The following is a 14,716-nucleotide window of genomic DNA, read 5'->3' as shown; positions in this document are numbered from 1 at the left end:
TACCCAGGTTAAATCAGGACACGCTGTGCAAGTACTAGGTGCATTCCCAGCTAAGGCCACACTGCTACTCACAGCTTCAGCAGGGTTAACTCTTTGTTATTCACCACTTAAGAAAAAGAAAAATCACACAAGTGTGTTTTTCACTAAAATATTTAATAGCATTTTATAAATAATAATAAGGATGTAACTGAACTGTATATGAAAAATTAAGTAAATAAACATATACATATATTTTTAACCCTGGCTGTGCTTAAAGCTGTGGCCATGCAGCAAGCTTAAGCCTATAGGGAACCATGTTTAAAATGATTTTGAAGCAAAAAGTGGCACTGTGTGCTCATTTGCATGTCATTCCCCAGAATCCCTTGCTGCAGTGAAAGTGCTGGGTGATAATGGTGAAAGGCGGGGTAAAAAAAACAATTATTATTATAATCATTAAAATTGCCATTAATTAAATAATAAAAATGTTTTTCATGTTACTGTCCATTAGTGTAATTTGGCCCTAAGTGGAACTAAACCTTTAACTTTTCCAGAGCTTTTGTGACATTTATTGGATGCCACAAAGGGTCCCCGCGCTGCTAGCATTTGTGGCGTTCAGTGACGGTCACGGCACATTTGCTTGTGGTCACAGCTCTACGTTATAAACGGGCAAGTTGTAACCATGTGATCCCTACACAAGTGATCAGATTATTACAATGCCCGATTCCTTCTGGCACGGAAAGGGGCATCTATTGTTGGAGCACCTAACATGTATACTTAGGTGCCCCCACAATAGATGCCCCTTAGGCTACGCTTATAGTGCCGGCGACGGCAATGTAAGGCTACGATCGCTGGAAAAATCAAATTGAGATGACTTCCAGCGATCGCGACCAAGCCGTCGCTCCGTCACGTCACGCTTACTATAAGCGCACGCGACGGCGGCAATGCATTTGTTTTGACGCAACGCCACGTCGCTGTGCCCGGCACTATAAGCGCAGCCTTGCGCCTACTTGAGGATTTAGACCAGGGCTGGCCAACTCCAGTCCTCAAGGGCCACCAACAGGCCAGGTATTAGGGATATCCCTGCTGGAGCACAGATGGCTCAATCAGTGGCTCAATCATTCTGAAAGCCACCTGTGCTGAAGCAGGGATATCCTTAAAACTGGGCCTGTTGGTAGGGTTGCCAGGGGTCTAGTATTGAACCGAACTGTGCTGTATTTGGACACTGTCCAGTAAAGAATTGAGCGGTAATACTGGGCGTTATGTGTATACTGGTGTTACCTCTCTGGACATAGAGACCTGACCGCCTGGGGGACTGCGGGATTTCCCCGGGCATGCAGAGAGCAGGGCTTTTGCTAGGGGGCTGGGCAGCTTCCTCCATCCTGATTGGCTGCATTACCCAGCAGCAGCCAATCAAGAGGAGGTGTCTGGAGCCTGGGGCTTAAAAGAGGAGGAAACAGCATGGAGTGGAGAGAGGGGTGTGTCTGTCTCTCAAGCGTGTCGCACCTTTCACCATTATGTTCAGTATTTTTGGATAAGCCAGCTGGCGACCCTACCTCTTGGTGGCCCTTGAGGACTGGTATTGGTCACCCCTGATTTAGATCGACCAGTGAATCACGATGCAGCAACGGTGCCCATGTAGAAAAAAATATATACTTTTTATACGCTAAACGCAACCTTTGACATGCTATTTAGGGAAACTTGTGACTGACCGCGCAGAACAGCAGAACAAATTAGCTGGAGACAGAGCGCTGTCGCAGTGCCGCAGTTTCTCTATCAGCGCTGGGGTCACGAAACTAGACATGTGCTTGTCTAGGACTTCTCTACAAATGTTATGGCTTCCCAGCCTGCTCCTTGGAAGGCACAGGTGCTCCTGTCTAAGGACGTGTTTATACCGAAAAACGCGCGGCACCAAAACAAGTAGCATAAATCCAATGAAACTGCTCATACCGCTGCCGACGGTCGCGGCGTACGGCAAAGCGGACGGCTGGGGAAGAGACGTCCAAATGTGTTTTTCTCTGGTGACGGTTCAGCCAATGAGGGCGAACCGCTCACGGCCACGCCTCCCTGTGTGCTCAGCTTCTTTCCGGTCTCTCCTGCATGATCAGATGCCGCTCGGCGGCAGCGTGAGAGTGATGTCATCTGGAACGCGCTGCCGCTCGGCAGCATCTGGTATAATCACGCCCTTACAGTTTAATATGAAGTTAGTTATTTTCTTGCCTGACATGGTAGAACTCATTACCAAGTTACTAAGGGAATCTTTTTTTCTTTCCCAATACATTAAGGGGGTAATTTTATAAAGTACAAAGTGGCCGTAAATCCCCAATTACTTTAATAGAAAAAGGAGTGGCTCAGTGAGTAAAGACGCTGACTCTGTAAGCAATGACATTAACTGTAAAGCAAGATAGCTTGGTCAAATCCGGGTGTCAGCTTTGTGATCTTAGGCTGAGGCCCCAGCGCCTCCGCTGCACGCGCGCCCGCGAGACTGGCGGCGCGTGCAGCCGATTCCCCGGTCTGCAGGGAGCTGCAGACCAGAAGACCAGGGGGGGGGGCGTGGCGAGGGAGTGACGGGGGCGTGGCCATGACGTCACCCGGCAGGTTCGCCCTCATTGGCTGAACCGCCGGGGGGCGTGGCTTAGCACTCCGTAGCGAGTCCTGCTCTCAATAAGCAACTCGCGCCACATCGCTGCGGCCCCCCCTCGCAGCGGGACCGGCGCCATTGAGGGGAGGGCTCTCGTCCCTGCAGCGTCCGCCACAGCGGGCGCTGCAGTAGCCAGCGGGATCAAGCCCTTAGGCAAGTCACTTTATCTCCCTGTGCCTCAGGCACCAAAAACATAGATTGTAAGCTCATCTGGGCAAGGACTGTGCCTGTAATATTCCTGTGTGCTGTGTGCTGCAACTGTGAAGTGCTTTGAAAAATAAAGTTAATATTAATAGGAATGTTGGGCTAATACGGCCCTAGTGGCTGTTTCGAACTATATACAATAAGACCAAAAAAGCTATATATACTAAGTCAGCGTTTCCCAAATGGTGGGTCGCGACCCGGCACCAAAATTGCCGGGTCGCAGCGAAGCTGGCCGCGCAGTGTCTCCCGTTCCCGCCCCCCCCGCTCAAGTTAAAAGCCCGCTCCCTTCCTCCCCCCCGCTCCCAACGTGGGACGGGGGAGGAAGTACCAGCTCCTACTGCGGCCTGCTTCCCCCGCGGCCAGCTTCCCGAGCTCACCTCCCATGGCACCCCCTCCGAGCCCACCTCCCGTCCCGGGCAGCAGGGGATATCGGGGGCAGCAGGGGATATCGGGGGCAGCAGGGGAAAGCGTCCGGTGGCAAGGTAAGTCACCCCACCCAGTCACTGTCACCCAGTGACTCTCTCCCACCCAGTCACTGTCTCCCACCCACCCAGTCACTGTCACCCACCCACCCAGTCAGTGCCTCCCACCCAAGTGTTCCTGCCCCCTCCCCACCCACGTATCCCTGCCCTCCCCACCCACCCAAGTGTCCCTGCCCCCCCCCACCCACCCAAGTGTCCCTGCCCCCCCCCACCCACCCAAGTGTCCCTGCCCCCCCCACCCACGTGTCCCTGCCCCCCCCACACACCCAAGTGTCCCTGCCCCCCCCACCCACCCAAGTGTCCCTGCCCAACCCCCCCCACCCACCCAAGTGTCCCTGCCCCCCACCCACCCAAGTGTCCCTGCCCCCCACCCACCCAAGTGTCCCTGCCACCCCCCCACCCACCCAAGTGGCCCTGCCCTCCCCCCACCCACCCAAGTGTCCCTGCCCCCCGCCACCCACCCAAGTGTCCCTGCCCCCCGCCACCCACCCAAGTGTCCCTGCAAAAGTGTCCCTGCCCCCCACCCACCCACCCAAGTGTACCTGCCCCCCCCCCCACCCAAGTGTCCCTGAACCCAAGTGTCCCTGTCCCCCCCCCCACCCACCCAAGTGTCCCTGGCCCCACCCACCCAAGTGTCCCTGCCCCCCCCCCACCCACCCAAGTGTCCCTGGCCCCCTCACCCACCCACCCAGTCCCTGGCCCCCTCCTACCCACCCACCCAGTCCCTGGCCCCCTCCTCCCAAGTCCCTGGCCCCCTCCTCCCAAGTCCCTGGCCCCCTCCTCCCACACACCCAGTCCCTGGCCCCCTCCTCCCACCCACCCACCCAGTCCCTGGCCCCCTCCACCCACCCAGTCCCTGGCCCCCTCCTCCCAAGTCCCTGGCCCCCTCCTCCCAAGTCCCTGGCCCCCTCCTCCCACACACCCAGTCCCTGGCCCCCTCCTCCCACCCACCCACCCAGTCCCTGGCCCCCTCCACCCACCCACCCACCCAGTCCCTGGCCCCCTCCACCCACCTAGTCCCTGGCCCCCTCCAAGGTACCCACCTACCCAGTCCCTTGCCCCCTCCTCCCTCCCACCCACCTACCCAGTCCCTGGCCCCCTCCTCCCAAGTCCCTGGCCCCCTCCTCCCAAGTCCCTGGGTCCCTAGCAACCCTAGCTGTAAGGTGTGTTAAAACGGCACACCAAGCAATATCCTACATGTTTTTTTTTTTAATAAATCAGTTCTGTACTGTGAGAAAATAATTGGAGCATTTAAAAAAAAAAAAAAACTCTGAATGAAATTTTTAATATATTATAATGTAACAAGCATTTTTTATTTCTATATATTTACAAAGTCACATCACCTTCCTCTTCTGAAACAGGCTCTGACACCCCCCCTTTTGAGCCCTGCTCTCTCTCTAGCAGTGCACCAGTTTTATCTAGTTACTAGCAGGGGCCAGCTCCTCCCCGGCTGTCCAATAGTAACGCTCCTGCTCTGGTCACATGTTCCCGGCTCCCATCGGCATCAGCTGTGATGTGTTCCGCTGCTCCGACCGGCTCAGCGATAACGTCCTCTGTTGCTGCTGCTCCCACGATGTCGCCGTGGTCCTCCTCACCCTCCGCTGCCGGGTTCAGGTAATTCAATGCTACCCGGGTGGGTGCCCGTTACGGCAACATTTCTATTTTTCCTCGGGTACCCGTCAATTCAGAGGACTCGGTACACTTATTCCCTCACCTGCTGTCTCTGTAAGTCTCCCATCATACCACTTAGATTGTAAGCTCTTCGGGGAAGGGGTTTCCTTTCCTATTGTCTGGATTTATGCTGCGCTTATTGTATGATTATAATTCCCTGTACTGTATTCTTTGTGAAGCGCCGAGTACACTTTTGGCGCTATATAAATAAAAAATATACATACATACCACTACTCACAGGAGAACGGATAAATTGGCAACTTAGCTAATTCTGTTGATTGTATTGATGCACATATTAAAGGGGATTTATTATTATTTTTTTTAAATGGCAGCTTGGACTTCTGCTTTAAGACTTATCACCACTTAGTACATCTACACATAAATGGTTTCTATTAAAGCAGCAGTCCAAGCTGTGTTTTTCTTTTATTTATTTCATTTTTTTCCCTTTAATATGTGCATCACTACAATCCACACAATGATAAGTAATTAGCTAAGTTGCCGATAAATGAAGATTTGGCTCGGGGGTTCACTAAATGGCTGCAGAGTATTCTACGCTCAGTGGAATGCATTTGCATATTAATATGACACAGTTCTGTGGGGAAGATCATGTGACCAGGCAGTCACTAGATACAATTGGTGCACTGCTAGAGAGAGGACAGGGCTCAAGAGGGGTGTGCCAGAGCCTGTTTCAAAACAGGAAGGGGATGTGACTTTGTAAATGGTTTCTATAGAAACAAAAAATGCTTGTTACATTATAATACATTAAATATGTAATTCAGAGTTGTTTTAAAAATGCTTCAAGTATTTTCTCATAGTGCAGAACTGATTTAAAAAAAATAAAACACGTGTAGGATATTGCTTGGACAGCAGTTCATAATTTAAGATATATTTAGTGACTTTTAAAATGTAGACTCCAGAGCCGAACCCTGAAAATCTCAAGATGAAATGTCATACCTAAGTGGCTGAAGATCTTTCAGGGCGGTGGTTAAGGTGGTGTTATAGTATGAATCAGATTATTATGTCACATTATTTTCCATTAATATTTCTCAGAAACAGAAAATGATTGGAGATTGTACCAAAGAAACATATGCAGAAGTAAAACATATATCTTTCCTGGAGTGAAAAAAACAGTACTACACCAATAAGGGGTCGTTTACTCACTACACGAGTCAACTTCAGCCCTCAAGCCCCCCAGCAGGTCAGGTTTTAAGGACATCCCTGCTTCAGCACAGGTGACTCAATCAGCGTCTCAGTCTTTGACTGAGAAACTGATTGAGCCACCTGTGCTGAAGCTGGGATATCCTTAAAACCTGACCTGTTGGGGGGCTTGAGGACTGGAGTTGAGCACCCTGGTCTGATAGACCACCATTGAACTGATATTTAGCCTGTTTATCGTCAATACTGGTGCCATGAAAACATGCTAGGTGATTTGACACTTTTTTTTTTGTAAAACATTTTATTTACTTTGCAATCAACAATAGTATGGCTTTTTTTTTTTTTAATAAAACAGAACGTATTGAGTTCAATTAGTAAATTAAGAATATTTAACAGAAAATGATACTTCAAAATATCGCCTCTCTTAATGTGCTGACCCTATTTATAAATATTGGTTTTTTTTCATACGCTTATAGACACAAATGACTGCAGTTTTACAAATATTTTTTAACCCCTTCAGAACAAGATGAACTACTTGTAATGAAAGTGTTAAAAAAAAAAAAAAAATTATGTAACAGTTGGAAAAAAATTCAGCATCACAGCTGGCCAATATGTTTACGGATAGTTTTAAAGGCAGAAAATAGCAATACGATCGAACTAAAGTACAGTGCAGACTGCTGGGTCAGACAGCTCTGTGATGAGCCTTGAAATGACTAATGCCCTCTCCCGCCTTAAACCTTTTTCACTGACTGCCCCACAACTCTGGAATGCCCTTCCCCTCAGTACCCGACTAGCACCCTCTCTATCCACCTTTAAGACCCACCTTAAGACACACTTGCTTAAAGAAGTATACGAATAGCACTGTGAACATTCTGAACACGATACATAAAGCTTGGCCCCCTGCAGACGCACTTACCAGAACTCCCTCCTACTGTCTCTGTACGTTCTCCCTACCTACCAATTAGACTGTAAGCTCCTCGGGGCAGGGACTCCTCTTCCTTAATGTTATGTTTGTCTAAAGCACTTATTCCCATGATCTGTTATTTATATTATCTGTTATTTATTCGATTACCACATGTATTACTACTGTGAAGCGCTATGTACATTAATGGCGCTATATAAATAAAGACATACAATACAATACAATACTAACATGTTTGACGGGGAAAAGGAAAACATTTGTCCGGTTTAGTGCGGGCTTTCTGGCCTGATGGCTCGGTGGGGAAATGGCTCACATTCTATGCAGACAAAACATTCTTTCTTGGCTCCCTCAATTCCCAGCTCTCTCATCAAATGACTCATGTTGGCCACAGGACTTCACTTTTGGAGGAACCATTTCAGTCCATGAGGTCATCCGAAATTCTTAGTAAATGACTTTGTCAAGTGTTCAAATGATGGTAAAAACAACTGCAAGGAAAGGATGCCATTCCATGTTTTGATCCTGACACGAGACACGTATATACAGTGTGTATATAAATAATAAAGAATACCACTTGTGAGCACATTCAAGGCTGGGGAGGTTTCCCATACACATTTTAAGTTATGGTGGGTGAAAAAGGCGGCAAAAAAACTCCACCGTTAGTATATAGCCAATAAAGAATATCACTTGTGAGCACATTCACATGTCTTAGACAGGTCTGCACCTAGGGTTGCCAGGTAGCTTCCCCAAAAATACTGGACTCAATGGTGAAAGGTGCGTCTGTTACTATGTCCAGGGAGGAAAATACTGGACACATACATGTCCATTATTACAGTACCTCTCATTTTTCACTGGACAGAGTATCCAAATACAGGACAGTCCAGTTCAATACTGGACACCTGGCAACCCTATCTGCACCCCTGCCTTTCACCATTATCACCTAGCATACAGTGCTTCCTCTGCAGCAAGGGAAATGGTGAAATAATGGTGAAAGTGAAAACCAAAAAAGGTACATGCTGCACACCTCTATAAACAGAAAAAAGGGGTTGATACACTTACCGGTGCTCCATGCGAGAAGATGATAGCCTGCAACATACTCAGGAACATATAAAAGGAAGAAATCGCAGAGCACCAACGGATTTTCTCATTCTGATTTATTAGAGCCAAAAACAAGCTTCGTTTCGACCTAGTGGTCTTTCTCAAGTGATATTGTGGCAGGATCCCTTGCTGCAGTGGAAGCGCTGTGTGCTGGGTGATAATGGTAAAAGGCAGTGCTGCAAATCTGTCTAAGACATGCAAATGAGCATACAGTAATATTTCCATTTGCTATATGCTTTGCTGTGGAGGGTTTTTGTCCCTTTTTTTTACCCACCATAACTTAACTAAGTATGGTGAAACCTATCCAAAGCTTCATTTTGCAGAGCCAGTATAACCAACCACGCACTGAGGAGACATATTAAGGTCGAAACAGCTGTCTGTGGGTGGGTTTACTGGCTATGCATCTTAACCCAGGTTGTGCTCAAAGCTGTGACCATGCAGCAAGCGTAAGCTTTAGGGGACCATATTATATGGTTTTGAAGCAAAAGGTGGCACTGTGTGCTCATTTGCATGTCACTTCCCAGAATTCCTTGCTGCAGTGGAAGCACTGTGTCCTGGGTGATAATGGTGAAAGGCAGGGCTGCAAACCTAAGGCCGCGCGTATAGTGACCGCGACGGGCGACGGTGATGCGACGTCACCCAAAAACAAATGCATTGCCGCCGCGTGCGCTTATAGTAAGCGTGACGGCGACAATGCGACGGAGCGACAAAGCGAATTTTGGTAGCTGCCAATATTTCATTTTTCAAGGGTTGTCGCCTCATGTGACAGCCCATGAACCAATCAAATGCCAGTACGCCCGTGACGCCGCCGCAAAGCTAAATATAACTTTCGCTAGCGGCGACGGGTGATGTCACCCGTCGCGGGCACTATACGCGCGGCCCAAGACATGCAAATGAGCACACAGTAATATTTCTCCAAAGAGAACTAATGGCTGAGTTTTGTTCAGTGGGTTCAATGGTTTAAAGAAATGAATTTAAACCTGTTCATGTTTCCTTATTAACCAAATGCTTTGGAGGTTTTTTCAATCTTTAATATTTTTGTTTTTGTGAAAATGCCTCTCAGATCCCAGTTCCTGGCCTGAGAGGTTGGAAAGCTTGTAACATATCAATTACTTGTTGGTCCAATAAAAGGTATCATACCATCTAGTCCCTCTCCCTCCTATGTTACCTCATGTATAGGTAGGGTTGCCAGGTGGCTTCTCCAAAAATACTGGACCCAATGGTGAAAGGTACAACATGCTCGAGACACGCACGCACACACCACCTCTCACCGCTCCATGCTGTTTCCTCCTCTCCTTGGTCCCACCACCAGGCTCTTGACGCCAATGGAGGAAGCTGTCCAGCCCCCTAGCAACAGTACTGCTCGGGGAAATCCCACATCCCCTCCCCCAAGCCGGTCAGGTCACTGTGTCCAGAGAGGTAATACTGGACACATACATGTCTTCTATTACCTGAACAGTGTTCAAATACAGTACAGTTCAATACTGAGCACCTGGCAACCCTATGGAGGGCTACTAGTACAGCACCCATAGGTAACACTGACTAAGGACCAATATGCTCATTGAAATAAAGAGCACACCGATCATAATATATCTGCCACTAAGCAAGGCAAGTGCAGGGATGATTTTCTATGTTTCCTGTAAAACGGGCTCCAAACTATAGGGGCCCCCAGTGTCTGTCTGTCTTCTCTGGGTTCCCATGTCTGCCCCTTTAACATAAGGGGTCATTGTGAGCATGGCACGTTGACCTGCGTGGGACTGACCCTTTAACATGTCACTGTCATTACATCACTATGGTCCCAGGTGGGAATAATGAGAGATAGGGGTGGGAAGAGGAGAGATAGGGGTGGGAAGAGGAGAGATAGGGAGAGAAGAGGAGAGATAGGGAGAGAGAGAGAGGGGGGGAGAGAGAGAGGGGAGAGAGAGAGGGGAGAGAGAGAGGGGAGAGAGAGAGGGGATGAAGAGAGTGAAGAAAATGGTAGAGGGGAGGAGGGGAAAGAAGAGGAGAGAGGGGAGGAGAGGAGAGGAGAGAAACGTTTCACACTCTCGCGAGACTCGCTGTACCTCGCGAGATCCCCGGGGAGTTTGCGCAGAGCTCTCCCTTCCCGCTTGGAGGCGGAGCGTGACGTCACGGGATGTACCACCGGAAACAGGAAGCGGGAGCGGAAACCGAGCGGCTGAGGGAAAAAAAAAAAGAAAACAAACAGCAGCGACCGCTTCTCACCCGCGCACCGAGCGGGACCCAGGAGCAGGACACCGGGAACCGGGAGACCAGACACCGAGCGGGAACCAGGAGACCAGACACCGAGCGGGAACCGGGAGACCAGACACTGAGCGGGAACCGGGAGACCAGACACCGAGCGGGACACCGGACACCCGCCCGGCTCGCTCCTTCCTCCCGGGAAGGATGGGGAGGGGCCGGCGGCGGTGGTGAATGGACCCTCAGGCACAGGGAGGGGGGGAACCGGAGGCCTTCACGGTGAGAGAGGGGGGCAAACCGGGCATGGGCAAGAGATAGCTGAGGCTACCTCCTCCGCACGCAACAGTGTGTGGCTGGGGACTGTGGCAGCGAAATGGTGAATGGGGTAACAGCGAGGGAGGGAGAGGGGGCAGTTATGTCTGTCCCTGCCCAACGAAGAGATATAGGGGGGTTGGGGGAGGGGCAAGGTAAGTGCGAGCATCTATTGCCCCAGAGGGGGCAGCATGATGGGGTTGCGCAGGAGCATTTACCTCCGTTACAATGGTTGCATATGCGATGTGTGCAGATAATAACGTGACATTCTTAGTTACACCCCCCCCCCCACCAAGGACTGTCATTACTGGGGGGAACATGTTGATTCCCTCCCCCCTCTTGGGTGTGGGGGTGACCTGGGAAAGTGAGGACCTGGGTTCTGCATTTTTTTTTTTTTTAATATTATTGCAATATTACTATCACGATATTGCTGTTTGTCAAGCATGGCAGTCGTTGATGTTTTTAGGGACAGGTAATGAATGACATGCAGTTTAAAACACTGTAGCCTCCTAGAAGGCAGAGCTGCCAATGTAAAAGGGATCCCAGCACCCCCACCCTTAACTCTCCACACCTCTCTCTTCACAGAGCATCAGTTTCCCCCTTTCTTTGCAATCCATTCTCTGAGATTCAATGGTGGGCTGAAGTCAGGACTTGCTGTATATTTTTTTAGTATTATGTATTTAAAACCACCCGTAATGTTATAATGAAATAAGTATACAAATCCTTTTTTTAAATTTTACATACATGTCAAAAGTTAATGTATTTTTTCCCTATTGAACATATATATGTTGCAATACATGCCAATATCACAATACGTGTCTTAATATTGTTGTTGTGCTAAAAAGATGGTATTCCCCTCCCTTATTCCCAGTAATGATGTTCCCATCATTTCAATTACAGTGTTGCTGGCTGTAGTCACCTGTCACTGGGATTAATAGACCTGGCAAGGGTTCAGTCAGGAGTGGATACCACTAATTGGTTGACCATTTCACCCATTAGCAGTGTCAGTGTCTTTCTAGACTGAAGTGCTGGGTTGTTTTATCTGATTTTAACAGATTGCATGAACCCGTGATAGTCACAAGATCATTCAGAAGGGTACATTTTTGGTGCACATCACAATAACAATTTTTAATTTTTTCGTGAAAAACCAGGTGAAAAAATAATCCAAAGTGATAATAAAATATTGTTAAAACTGACACGTAGTGCTTTCTGCTGTTACCAACCAACTTGTATGCACACAGTAGTGGTTGTGACTTTGCAACACGGTGAGGTATAAATGTTACAATATGTCAATAACAATTGTATCCTCCTGCTAGATATAATCAAGTTAACTTGTACATCTCACAGATGGTAATGTTGAAGTCACTCATACAATTACATTACTAGCACAGTACCTTAGCATATATAGATATTCATTATGTCACAATAGAATGATATATAAGCAAACCGTGTAGTTCAAGGTCACAAGAGAAATAGCAAAAGTACAATATTAATCAGAGAAATGAGGATGCACATTTGAATTATGGGAGTCCCTGAGCAACTAAACTGCCATATGAACGCTGTTTGCTATCAAACAGCACAGCTCCAACATCGCTGTCAACTTGTACTGGGAGTCCCTGTATCTAGGGGAATACTGTATACATAAATTGATTCACAAATGGCAAACCTAATCCTCCATGAAATAACACAATTCTCTGCGAAATACTTAGCTTAGTAACCGCTACGGCTCTACTCCCTTGGCGGTACACCGCCCTGCTCAGACCTCATGCACTCAACCGGCTGTGGCGGAATCAGCTGCACTACGTGTCATGACGTCACTATGCCCACGCCCTACGCGTTTCTCTCCAGGCGGAGCTTCGTCAGGGGCAGGTGGATCCACCTTGGTTTTTCACTATATGTATTTCACGAAAAATTAAAAATTGTTATTGTGATGTGCACCAAAAATGTACCCTTCTGAATGATCTTGTGACTCTATCACGGGTTCATTCAATCTGTTAAAATCATTAACTGTTGTACATTGGTGGCACTCACTTGTGTCATTAAACAGACACTAGAAAATGATATATTTAGATTGCTTAATTTAAGAGTGAGCGGCGTGCTATGTTCTGTGTTTTGTTGTTTTATCTGAGGCATTGTAAAATTACTAATACGTTTTATTTGTTGTGGGGGTTTTTTTTTTTTAAACAAGAAACCTAAATCCTGAGGATCTGGAAAGATGCCTGCCGTTCAGGAGTTAAGTTGTCAGGACTATGATACATTTTAAACTGTCCTTCAGTGGCTTTGCTGTTTCTGTTAATAGTGTGTTTATCTCTATGGACACAATGAAAGGTGTGTTCCTCTGAAGAGGTTAGATTTGTTTTGAGTTCTTAATGGCTTACTGAGAGAGACCCTGACTGAAATCATACTGTGACGAAACAAGGGATATTTTTTTAGATTTATTTCGCAATGTTCTTTGCATCGATCATCTATTGAAACTAATTGCTCATCATGTAACGCAGTTATATACTGAGTTGTTTGTAGTTAAAGTGTTGATGGAATCTCAATTTTAGAAAGCATTGTGTTACTTATTTAGGAGAAGCGATGTATAGCCGATGTCTGTCATTTTGTCAGTTATGTGGGTAGGGAGGTTTCCCTTTGCCCTGACTTATTTCCTGTCAGAGAGGAAATGGGGAACTAAGGATATGGGATGTTTTTAGGGCCTGAACTGTTTACAAGGGCGTTGTGAAGGGCTGTGAATCGGTTTGTATTTCCAGTGCTGGAATACAGGATTTTATACTGAATTATTTCCCCCAAAACGTGTAAAAATGTTTACCTGTTATACTGGCATTTTTTGTGAGTGGTTGGTTACATATTATGTCATTTGTTTGCATGGGTTATTTTTTTTTAATGGACAGTGAGACAATGTGTGTATTGAAGTTTAATTTGGGGAGTTTGTTGATCATTAGATAGAAATCTGACATAAAGCTAGTGTCTTCAAGGGACACCTTAATTCCCACGCCTATTGTAGTCGTTTTAAAATCAAGACGTTTGCTGGGGGGGAAAAAATCTTCCTTCATTATAGAAAATGTTTAAATACTTTTTTTTTTAATTGAAATTAAATAATTGAATTCTTATGATAGAAAACATTTGAGATTTCTACAAGCACTCTGATTTACACCGCCATGTTTGAGAAGTACTTGCATTAATATGTAGTTCACAGTTTTGGAGGTTCGGACTGTTGAAACTGATTAAGGTTCAGAAATTGTCACAGTGCGTTTTGCATCATTTGTAGACTTGCCTAATTTTGAGCAGGGAAAGTACAGTATGACACTTTCAATGTAATCTTCAGAGTTTTTTTTCTTCAGTGACATGAACTGCAAATATGACTTACTGTGAAATTCCCACGTTGAGACTGTCCTCTTCACAGCTGCCAGTTTTTGCGGGAAAAAACATTTTCTTTAACAAAAACCTCCATAGTCAGTTTATACTGGACACATCTGCTAGCTCTTACTCAAATTCTAATAACCACAGTTTACTAAATTATTGTTATCAGTAATTCAAATAAATCTTTTATGTTTGCACAAAAAACACTTTTTTATCCAACATTTGATTACAGTGGGGGATAAGTATTTCTTGGATGTATGTACTCTTTGTTTATGTATTTTTATAGTCTTTTATAGTTGCAATTGAAGTTATGGATCTGTATGCTTTTTTGCACTATCCACTTTTTTAAAAATGTTTGTACAATTAAAAAAAAAATTTAAGTATTGAAATTGTTTATTTCAGAAGTGGCCAACTCCAGTCCTCAAGGGGACACCAGCAGGTCAGGTTTTAAGGATATTATTGCATCAGCAGACAGGATGGACATCACAGACTGAGCCACGTGCTGAAGCAGGAGTATCATTAAAACCTGACCTGTTAGTAGCCCTTGAGGACTGGAGTTGACCACCCCTGGTTAATATTCTATTTGGGCTCCAGTTTGATTGCAGAGGACATTATTATTATTATTATTGTTATTATTAGTAGTATCTTTTTAGATTTATTTTGCTTTTCTTCTAAAAGCTACAATTGGTTTGGAAC

General features: G+C 46.5%; 1 protein-coding gene across 2 annotated transcripts in view; it reads left to right on the top strand.

Annotated features, from left to right (window-relative positions):
• Positions 1-10,257: 10,257 nt before the first annotated feature.
• Positions 10,258-14,716, top strand: part of PIK3CA (phosphatidylinositol-4,5-bisphosphate 3-kinase catalytic subunit alpha) — a 33,834-nt gene continuing 29,375 nt past the window's right edge. For both annotated transcript variants that reach the window (XM_075570742.1, XM_075570741.1), the window contains exon 1: positions 10,258-10,624. The gene's annotated coding sequence lies outside the window, so the exon portion shown is untranslated. The remainder of the gene's footprint in view (positions 10,625-14,716) is intronic.

Source organism: Ascaphus truei, chromosome 14 (assembly GCF_040206685.1).
Source record: "Ascaphus truei isolate aAscTru1 chromosome 14, aAscTru1.hap1, whole genome shotgun sequence".
NCBI lineage: Eukaryota > Metazoa > Chordata > Amphibia > Anura > Ascaphidae > Ascaphus > Ascaphus truei.
The sequence above is the reverse complement of the archived record's forward strand: the minus strand, read 5'-3'. Positions and strand labels throughout refer to the sequence as shown.